The sequence below is a fragment of the Marmota marmota genome, unplaced genomic scaffold, assembly GCF_001458135.2.
Source record: "Marmota marmota marmota unplaced genomic scaffold, marMar, whole genome shotgun sequence".
Lineage (NCBI taxonomy): Eukaryota > Metazoa > Chordata > Mammalia > Rodentia > Sciuridae > Marmota > Marmota marmota.
This window is the reverse complement of record NW_026000207.1, coordinates 1,409,994-1,420,268: the sequence shown is the minus strand read 5'-3', so window position 1 is coordinate 1,420,268 and position 10,275 is coordinate 1,409,994. Positions and strand designations below refer to the sequence as shown.

Here is a 10,275-nt window from a genome sequence, read left to right as displayed (position 1 = left end):
CTCCCAGCCCCACCCATTACACGAGGCTCCACTTACGCTCAGGTGGGGAGGGGGCGGGTTAATAGTCTGGGCCCTCTCAGTGCACATGACTCTTACTACTAGTGTCACTTATAGCGCACGTACGCCATGCGGGGCCCACAGAGCATGGCGTTCACCTGCAGCCTGAGGTGGCTTTGGCTGATAAATCTGGGAAAGGCCTCAGAAGGCCTCAGCAAGATGGGTCGCGTGGTCGGGTTTCGCCTCTGCTGGGAAAGGTGGGTGGGTGTTTGCAGGGATCCCCTGTGTTGCAGAAGGGTGGAGAGGTGCAGAGGTGGAGCGGGTGGGGCAGGTGTGAAGCCGCTAGGAACAGGAGGCGGTGTGTAAACGGGAGGAGAGGTCAGGAAGGGCCTGAGCTACTTTTTCCCTCGCTGTTGGCGGTGGGGCAGAGGCTGTGCCTAGAACGTGGGTGCCTAGTGGACGAAGCTCTGGGGTGGGCAGTGAGTCCTTCGGTCAACAGATCCGACCTGTGCCCCGGGCACTGTTGCACAGGCGGGGAATCCAGCGGCGACCAACCCACCCCTGATTTCTGAGCACCGTCGGAGGATGAGAGAACAGATGAAGTGGGTGGCTGCAGCCAGGGAGGGGGGGCCTGAGAGGGTGGCGCTGGAGCAGACTGTTGGCAAAGGGAAGACCACTCACACACAGCTGGAAGAACAGCACTGCCCTCGTCCACCTGGGCCGAAGCCGCGCTTGGAAGAGAGCAAAAGGGGCCACACCAGGCATCACCTCAAAAGACTGGCCTAGTAGCTCAGGGTTCACCTGGAAGAGCAGCCGGGAAAGGAGTAGAGAGTGAGATGGAAACACTCAGCCACAGTCCTGGGCACGCTCATGCCCCTGTTTTAAAAGTGAGGGGGCTTCGGGGGCCTTTGCCCAGCAGCTGCTTACCAATGTCCTGGAGCATTTTGATAAAGGAATGATGTGTGTGAGACTAGTAGTGTTTCTCTGCTCATCACCACTCTGGGTGTGGGGTGTTGCCTTCAGCTTTGGCCGTGTGGCAACTGCTCCAAAAGTTAGTGAGACGCTTCTTCATTGTGGCCTCCCGGACCATGTTCCACAGGGCGTCCCTGCCATCCTCACTGGTGCAGTTGTGGTTGCTGCTGGTCAGCTGTGGGCAGGCTGTCTTGACTAGCCCGGACTGAGTGACTTGCCTCTCCTCCATGGCTGTCCTCCATCGAGTGAGCTGGAGCCAGTGCAGGCTGAGCAGGGAGGGAGTTGGGGTCCCCTGACCACTCACAGAGGAGAGAGAGTGGAGGGGGCTGGAGGAGGAGGCTTCTTGGGGCTTTGGCCTGCTACAGACACCCCAGCATTCTCATCGCATTTCACTGACAAGTCCCAAGAGCATCTGGAAGAGTTGGAAATTCCTCATTGCAAGGAGGCATGCATCCAGTGAGGGTCTCCTTGGCAGTCTGCTCCATCAGGTTAAGCATAAAAAGTCAGGAAGAGTATAAAATATCTGATAAACAGAAGACATGACATGACAGGGACTTTCACCTTATACGCTTTAAATTCAGAATTGTTCAAATGTTTTGCAATAAACATTACATTTTAAAATATCTCGGCATGGAAGTCTTCAAGCACACACTCTAGCACTGAGAACCCCCTGTGTCCATCTCCCAGTTACCACTGTACCAGTCTGGTTGCATTTAAACATGTCCCTTCTCTGCTGGTTTATTTAAACCCATCCCAGCTACCTCATCATTTTCTTCATCAATATTTCAGTGTGTGTCTCCAACAGAAGAGAACTTAAAAAAAAAAAAAAAACTTAACTGCTATATGAGTTTCACACCCAACAAACTGAGCAGTCATTCAAAATACCACCTAATGGGCCAGGTCAGTTTCCCCTGGTTTTCTAAGTGATGCATTTTAATGGTTAGTTTGTTAAACATGGATCCCAAATAAAGTCTGAAGCTGTGTTTGGCTTAAACGTCTAGCATTCTTTTTTAAGTCAGGAAAAATAATGTTTTTGGAGGGTAAGAAACAGAAGTACTGAAACAAAAAATTCAGTGTTATTGGTGAAAGTGTATTATTTAAAATTTGATATTCTTACTGAAAAAAGAGGGAATCTGTTAACAGGGATGATACTGGTCTGTAAAGCAAGAGGGTTCATATACCAGCCAGGCCACACACTAAGTGACTCTAGGTGGTCACCCACCTCTATGAACCTCTGCTTCCTGCTCTGCAAAACACACTCTGCCCAGGTTTCATGGCTGCATTCAGTGGGAGAGACAGAGCAGAGCATTCTTATTCTATCTGACCTGAAACTGGGCCTTCCTCATGTCTTTTAAAAGGAACTGATGAAGATGTAAATCATCTCTCTGATAAGGGATTAGTGTCCAAAATATATAAAGAACTCCTAGCGTTCAACAACAAAAGAAAACAATGCAATTCAAAACCAGACACCGGCCAGGCACCATGGTGCGCGCCTGTAATCCCAGCAGCCTGCGAAGCTGAGGCAGGGGGATGGTGAATTCAGAGCCAGCCTCAGCAATTTAGCGAGGCCCTGAGCAACTAACTCAGTGAGACCCTGTCTCTAAAGAAATACAAAAAGAACTGGGGGTGTGGCTCAGTGGTTAAGCACCCCTGGGTTCAATCCCTGGTACCAACAAAACAAAACAAACAAAAACTAGGCACAGGACTTGGGTAGACATTTCTCCAAAGAAGATATACCAATGGTCAGTAAGCACATGATGGGTTGTGGAGATGGTGGTACAACAGTGTGGATGAGTGATGTCCCTGAGCATTCTTTTTAAGTCAGGAAAAATAATGTTTTCGGAATGACTTAGATTTTTAGGGCATGTGGGTACATTATCTGATTGTAACAGGAAGCTCTAGGTCACCATATGAGGCATGCAACACATCCACTGCCCTCTGCCCAGGTTTCCTGGCAGCAGGGAGTTGGTTCATTTTGTCTCAATCTTTAAAAAATGTACTTGATTACATGAATTATCATTCATTTAAGAGCTTGTTTGATACCAAACTCAAAAGGGTCAAATAAAATGACAAAAAAGCAAGGTTGGTCCCATCTTCTCTTTCGATACCCCCTGAGAACTATGAGGATCAGCTTCTTTCCTCCTTGGCCTCTCCCCGCCTCCCTGTGGTTCTGGGGGCTGAACCCAGGGGTGCTGTAGAACCGAGCTGCATCCCAAACTCCTTCTGTTTTTATTTTGAGACAGAGTCTCACCAAGTTCCTGAGGCTGGCTTTGGACTTGGAATCCTGCCTCAGCCTCCTGAGTTTCTGGGATTATAGGCATGTGCCACTGCACCCGTCGGAGGATTGGTTTCTTTTGAAACCTCCACAAGATGTTGGATATGCGCACGCACACACACTCAACACACACATACACACACAACACACACACACAACACACACACACATCTCACCTGACCCTATCAGGGCCAGCAAATGAGGGGGTCAGTAATCAATGGCAGGTCGTCCAGCTGCTCTGAAGGCGTGATCCAGATTTCCACAGCAACTCTGGAAGCTTCTCTGGAAGAGGCAGAGCAAATGCTGATGGGCAGCCCACAATGGAGCGGGGATCCTGTCTGGGAGAAGAGGGCTTCTGCAGGGACTCCGTGCACTGCCATCTCCAAGTGCTGCTCCCTGGGGAGCTCACAGGTCCTGGGGTGAGACTGGGGAGGGGAGGAGGTGTGCCTCTGGGTACAAAAGCCCTCATGAGGCATGTGCCCCGTGGGTAGGACTAGGGCAGGCGCCAGAGCTCCTCCGTCTCTGGTTTGAGTCAGGCTGCCACCATGCCTTCCACGTAATGTGGCTCCGTGGACACCAGCGGGCTGCGTGGTGTGTGCCGAGCATTGGCAGTTAGGGTGAGAAGGCCTTTCCTTCCTGCCTCGGGGGCTCAGGGGCTTCATTTCTTCCAATATCTTTTCAAAATCACAGTTTTACTTCTCAAGAGTTAAGTAAACACACTTTCCTTGTCGAAGGTCAAGGGCATCCACGGGTGAGATCTGCTGCTGCCCACCCTTCATCAGCCCGCCTGCTGTACAGGTGAGGGTGCTGCTGGGGTTGGCTGCAGGTGGGGAGTGACTGGGTTTGACGACTGCATTCTTGACGCAGTTCCTTGCCCGAGGAAGAGTGTGGTGTGTAGAGTGTGGGAATGCGGCAGTCTCGGCCTCCCTGTCCCTAGTGGGCCTGGGGAATATTGCCCATCTCGTGTGACAGTGCCAAATGTGTCAGCTGCTTACTGTGAGCTGTGTGCTAATGTCGGTGAGTAGTGATGATTAAATGCCACATTTCCTTAATGCTATGGTGGCTTTCTTTTTTTTTTTTTTTTAATTTTAGCATTTCTCACATTGAAATATGTCTGACAGTTGTCCATATACTTGGATTCTCTTTTTTTAAGATTTAAACAACTTGGGCTGGGGATGTAGCTCTGTCACAGAATGCTTTCCCAGCATGTGTGAGGCACTGGTTTTGATCCTTAGCACCACATAAAAAACAAAGGCATGCTGTCTATCTACAACTATAAAAAATTTAAAAAAATCAAACACCTTATTGTATGAGCAATACATGTGGAAACAGAGCTGTCTCATTGAAGGCAGACCGTAGTCAGGAAGAAAATCTAGGTTGCATCCTGAGATTAACCTGAAATAACAGAGCCACCCTGTCTAGTCTGGTCTCCAAACAACAAAGCATGAGCACTTCCTGAAGGCTGGACTCTCGGTGAGGCGGGTTAACCCCGGAGCCTTTCAGGCTGAGATCTGAAGGTGTCACAAGCCCCCTGGACATGCTAAACGTTCGATGAAATCACCATTTTTAAATTGTGTAAGAACACACATAACATTGGTGAGCGTGGAGATCTCATGGGTTTTTGTGTTTTTAATTTGGCAAGTCTTCACATGCATTTCTGTGCACCCATAGAAGATATCTGACCAGGTTTTATGTGCTGAGGGGTTCCTTACAAGTGACATCAGGTTACATCTGCAGTTCTGTAACTTGCTTCCCCCACTGGTGTGTCTTGAGACCTTTTCAGATCTGTAGTCTGCAAAGACTTGTGGAAGTAGGATAACAACATTACTGGGTTGATGGGATCTTGGTGGAAACACAAAGCTGCTGTGTGACTTGGTCCTAATGGTTCTCTTGGGGACGTTAACCCTACCACCCCTGCTGCTGGGATGAACCCAGGACTTGGCACGTGGCATGCTAGGCAGCCTCCCATCAGCCTCATCCCAGCCCCTGGTTATATTTTTACTTTGAAAGAGAGTCTTGCTAAATCGCCTGCTGACCTTGAACGTGCCTCAGCCTCCTGAATTGCTGGGATCACAGGTAAGCACCACCATACCTGGCAGCTCATCTTTTCTGAGGGGGTCTTCAGGGGAGTCCTGTGGTCAGGGATGGATTGGGGGGGGGTGCGTGTCTCTCCAAGCCATTGGTGGCTTGCTGCCCTATGGCTTCAGCCCTGTCTCCTGGGTGGCTGGAGGCTTCACCTCGGGCAAGTTTCCCTGTTGGTCATCCTTCTCCCCCTGCGGTATTAGTGGAATAAGAAAGCCTGTGGGGACAGACTGCCCTGGTTAAATCCTGGCCAAACTATTTGCAATATGAATTTTTCCCCCTTCCAGAGAGGCCAAGGGCCCCAAATGACTGCTCTTTGGAAACAACCTGAATGCCAGCCAGTTTGAGAATGGCCCCTGAAGGAGGTGCATCCACAAAGGGCAGTTCGTCCCCTCTTCTCTTGGTGGGTTCCCTGATAGGTGCTCCAGGACACTGCCTTCTGAGCCATAGCAGATGCCCAGAGGAGGGGACCAGAGGTCTTGCCTGGGAAGCCATCTCAGGGCTGGGCTCAGTCACCAGGGGTTCCATGATCGTGGGTGTCTCACCTGGCCAGATCATGAGCTGGGTCCAGCCAACTGATGACCTCCGTTGAGGTCACCCATTTTCTTTTTAATTTAGTGATTTGCCAAGATTAAGATTCATGAGGGTCACCTTTCATTTTTTAGCCCTTCAAAACAGCACCCATGGAGCATCAGGGATGTGCTAAGAAGGGCTGCAGGTGCTGGACACTCAGGGTGAATTAAAAACAGCTCTTACACCAGGACCCCAAATTCCAGAAGGCAAGACAGGCAATAAGCAAGAAAAAGTATAGAGTGTGGTGAGCTCCAGTGTCTTCCGAGAGCTGGGGACGGCAAATGCACTGGACCAGATGCGGCAGGAGAAGGCATTAAAGTGGGCTTGGAGCCGGATCTGGGTTCTCCCTTAATTCACCAGCACATAGTGGTGTTGGTGAACTCCTGTCTTTGGAGTGATGTGGGAAGTTGTGGCCTTCCCAGTGATGATATTTTTGTAAAGAACAAACTTGTTCATTCATTCATGCAACCATTTTGAGTGTGGGTGGGTGTTATGCCAGGAACTCATTCTTGAAGAGCAGGCACAATTTGGAACGCACAGAATTCAAGACTAATCATAGCAAGGGGTGATGGGAATGTCTATTCACCAGCTAAAGTGATACTAAAATAACAAGCACCGCTTACAATGTGCATATTTGGCTCTATTTAAAAATGTGCACTTTTGAGGAATTTGAAAATCGCCCATCTTATCATTTCAAAAGCTGCCACCCAAGCTAATGGTTTAAGAATTTTCCAATAAAATCTAGTCGTGCTGCATTTCTACAAAGTGACAATCCTACTCCTCTGTGACCCCACCTGCGTGTGCCTGGCCAGTCCCGTGTGTGCACAGCCCCCTGCGCCCCACTTCCTGCTTCTGCTGAATCCTGGACACGTCTCCTCGCTCGCCTGCGCCCACGGCTGATTTGGAAACTCGGTGTAAACGATGGCAGTGAACTTGCGGCAGGCCCTGCTGTCTGAGTGCCAGAGCTGACTCTAGGAAAGCACTCTGCAGCCTTTTTCCTCGTTTGCCTCCATCCCACTCCTGGCAAGGTCCCCAGGGAGCTTAGTTTCCCGGCCACAGCTGGGCTTTTCCCGGGGCGTCCCCTCGGCGGGAGCGAGGGGATCAGCACCGCGGACGGCGCGCCGGGCGGCTCAGCACCGCGGACAGCTCCGAGGCCGTCCTCCAGCAGGGCGTGTTCCAAGATGTGGGAGCTGCTTGGACCCACTCCCGAAAGCCACCCCTAGAGTCTCAGGGAGGCGAGTTCGCGTCATGCAGTCCTTCCTGGGCCACGCCTAGAGGCTCGGGTGTCCCAACACTCAACACGCCCATAAGGGAACTCAATTTTCCCTCAAAGGACCCGTGATCCTAGTCAGCGCGCGCAGGAGCCATGTGTCCCCTGGGCTCCACCTGCAGCTCCACCTGCAGCTCCACCAGGACCGCGCAGCTCTTGTCCCCACTGCCTCCTGCCTCCAGGCCAGCTTCTGGGTCACCTCTTCCATGGCAGGCGTCTCCTCATGACCCTCCCTCTGCCCCTTCCCAGCCACCCCCCAGCAGGTCCAGTAGGCTTCTCAGAGCCCAAGCCCCAGCGCACCCGCAGCCAAACGCAAAGGCCTCCCTGGGCTCCCAGGACCTGGACGCCCCTCCGCCCCTCCGAACCTACATCCCATTCCCCCCCCCACCCCGCCTGGCCTCCTTGTCCCTTTGAACCTCATGTTCTCTGTCATGGATTCTCTCCTAACTGGCTCCTCCCTGCCCTCAGGTCTGAGGGCAAAATGTCCTCTCTTCTAAAAGGGCCTCGCACTTACTGCACACGGAGCCGTCCGGCACTGGTGGAGGTCAGCACAGACTGCATTTCATTTTACATTCCTGGCCTCCCCTCCCTGTTGTCTGCTTCCGTGGCTGGAATACAGGCCGAGGTCACCCAGAGCTTCAGCTGCCAGTGGTTTAATAGCTGTAGAGTGAACAGGTGGGTGAGTGAGTGCACAAGTCCCTGCCCACTGTCACCTGTCTCCCCAGCTAGTGTGGAGGTGCCAGCAGCCCTCACATTCTGTAGAGCCACGTCCAGGGCCTGAGGGTCGCATCAAGCTCCCCGAGACCACCGGGGCTTGGTGGTTCCCTGGCAGGCTTCACAAGTCAGCACATTGCTGTACTCACTGCGGTGACTTTCTACCGTGAAAGGGCAGGAACACAACCAGAAGGGCAAGGCCCACGGGCCTGCTGGTTTCCCTCCACCCCTCCACTGCCCGAGGCTGTGCAGGGGCAGGAGAACCAGGCCCCACGACCAGCTTCATCTGCCTTGGGAGGGAGCAGTGCTTCCAGCCACAGCGGATCAGTCTGGATTTTACTTCCATTTCAGGTTTTGACGCCTGAGATGGCCTTTCCATGCAGAGGGCACAGTACAGTTTCCTCTTAAAGGCAGTGTCTCCAAAGGTCTCGGGAAATGAGTCCAAGTGAAATAAAAGTGCGAGGTGAGTAGTACTACAGGTGTGGGAGGGGGCAGTCTTGAAGGAGGTGTCCACTGATGCAGGAAGCAGAAGCCAAGGAGGGTGCGTGAAGCCAGTCTGAGCGGCACGGAAGTCAAGCAGTGGGATTCCCCAGTGCACCTTCACTTTCTTCTTTTCCTACGGAAAGCAATGATCTCCCAAGAAGCCCTTCGGATACTTTCTTTCCTCTGGGATTTTATTGTAAGAAATGTAAGGATCCAGCCAGGATCCCCCATGCTGAGAACCCCATGTTCAGTGATTGCAGTGATAATACCAGGGGCTTCTGTTGAGCACTTGGTATGTGTGAGGTGCAGTCACTAACTCATGATGCTCAGACACCCCGCAGGTCGGAGCCATCACTGTCTGCACTTTGCAGGTGAGGAAGCCAAGACCCAGTTAACATGACAGTGTGTACTTGGAGCTGTCTGGAGGTCCAGCTGGACCTTTGTGGCTCCTAAGCGGGGCAGTGCCCTGGTCCTGGCCCGCCATGACTTGTCAGCAGAGGAAGCACCGAGGGTTCATGAAGTGCCTTACTCTTTAACTCATCTCTCCTCTTCACTCTGAACAAATGACTCAACTCCTCTGTGCCCTGTACCCTTCTCTGTAAAATGGGGACAATAATGTCTAGCACTTGAGGCTTTTGAAATTCAATGACATAATGTACGAAAGGGCCTTTGCTGACAGTATCTGCTGGAAGAATGACATGGTTTGGATGCCTTTCTAGAATACCAGTGCAATTCAATTGTCTACCCATTTGGAAAAGAAAAGCAAATCCTTACTTCACAGCATTAAACAGATATCCAGAAGATTCAAGTAACTGTACACCAGACAGTAATGTATGACATCACACGGAAAGATGTGTCTGTGAGGTCAGAGGGTATCTTAAATAATACATAAAAGCAAAAAACAAATTGGATTCTTTTCAAAATTCAAAACTTCCAGCAATGTGTAAATAAAATGAAAAGGAACAGGGTGAGTAAGTATTCACCACAGACAGACTGACGGGCACGGGATCAATAGCTAGAATATAGAAAGATCAGCTATCAACCACTCTATAAGAGCCGCTGAGACAGGGAGACCGACAGGTAACTCACAAGCTAATTTGGCTCACTGTGTTAGTAATCCCGGAAATGAAAAGCCGAGGTGGGCCACCACACCTAGGTTAAAATGCTGAGAGCCGCCGAGTGGGCTCCCCAGGGCAGCTCGCAGCGTTCTAGGAACTGCGCGCTCCTCATTTTTACCCTCCGCGGGAGTCCTGGGGGAGGGTGACCCGGAGCAGCGCCTCTCTACAGAACGGGAAACCGAGGCACGGAAGTGTCCATGTCCCCACGACATTCCAGGGCCAGGTGGCAAGGCAGCTCCTGACCTCCAGCAGGCGGGTCTCAGGTTCCCAGGGGCCGTGTGTAAAACAGAAAAGCCTGCAGGGGCGTGTGCAAAGCTTTTGTCCTGAGTGCGACAGCAGCCGGAGCGCGAGGTGACCTACGTGCCCCTCAGCGGGGGCTGGACGGCTCATCCCACTCTGGCTGGACCCTCAGGGCCTGCCCGGAACCTCCCTGTCCCGCAGCCACGCAGCGGGCACAGAGTTCCGTTGTCCTTCCTCCTCCGTTCCTTCCAGGTGCAGGCTCCCAGGGCGGGGGAGGGAGGAGGCTGAGGGAGGAGGCTGCCTTCGCTCCCCTCTCCCCACCTCCCACCTCTCACCTCCCACCGCAGCCTCCGCGTCTGCGCAGCCGCAGTCCGCAGCGCCGGCTCTGCAGTGCCCCGACAGGGTCTGGTTGGGGAGGGTGAGTCCTTAGAGGGACCCCACGGCGGGAAGGGGAGGGGAGAGGGGCTGGGGGCGTGGGCAGGGACCGGAGGCGTGCGCGGGTGTGACTTGAGAGTGTGTTTGTGTACGGGGCGAGGCGCAGAGGCTGGGGG

The 10,275-nt window shown here is 52.4% G+C and overlaps 1 protein-coding gene across 4 annotated transcripts in view; it reads left to right on the top strand.

Annotated features, from left to right (window-relative positions):
- Smim17 (small integral membrane protein 17) overlaps positions 1-10,275 on the top strand; it is a 49,735-nt gene that overhangs the window by 24,356 nt on the left and 15,104 nt on the right. The window contains exons 1-2 of one of the 4 annotated variants that reach the window (XM_048791603.1): positions 7,638-7,844; positions 8,235-8,346. The exons of 2 other annotated variants lie outside the window; for them this stretch is intronic. The gene's annotated coding sequence lies outside the window, so the exon portion shown is untranslated. Of the gene's footprint in view, positions 1-7,637; positions 7,845-8,234; positions 8,347-9,629; positions 10,143-10,275 lie in introns of those variants that run through there. One more of the 4 variants, XM_048791604.1, reaches the window with a different exon arrangement.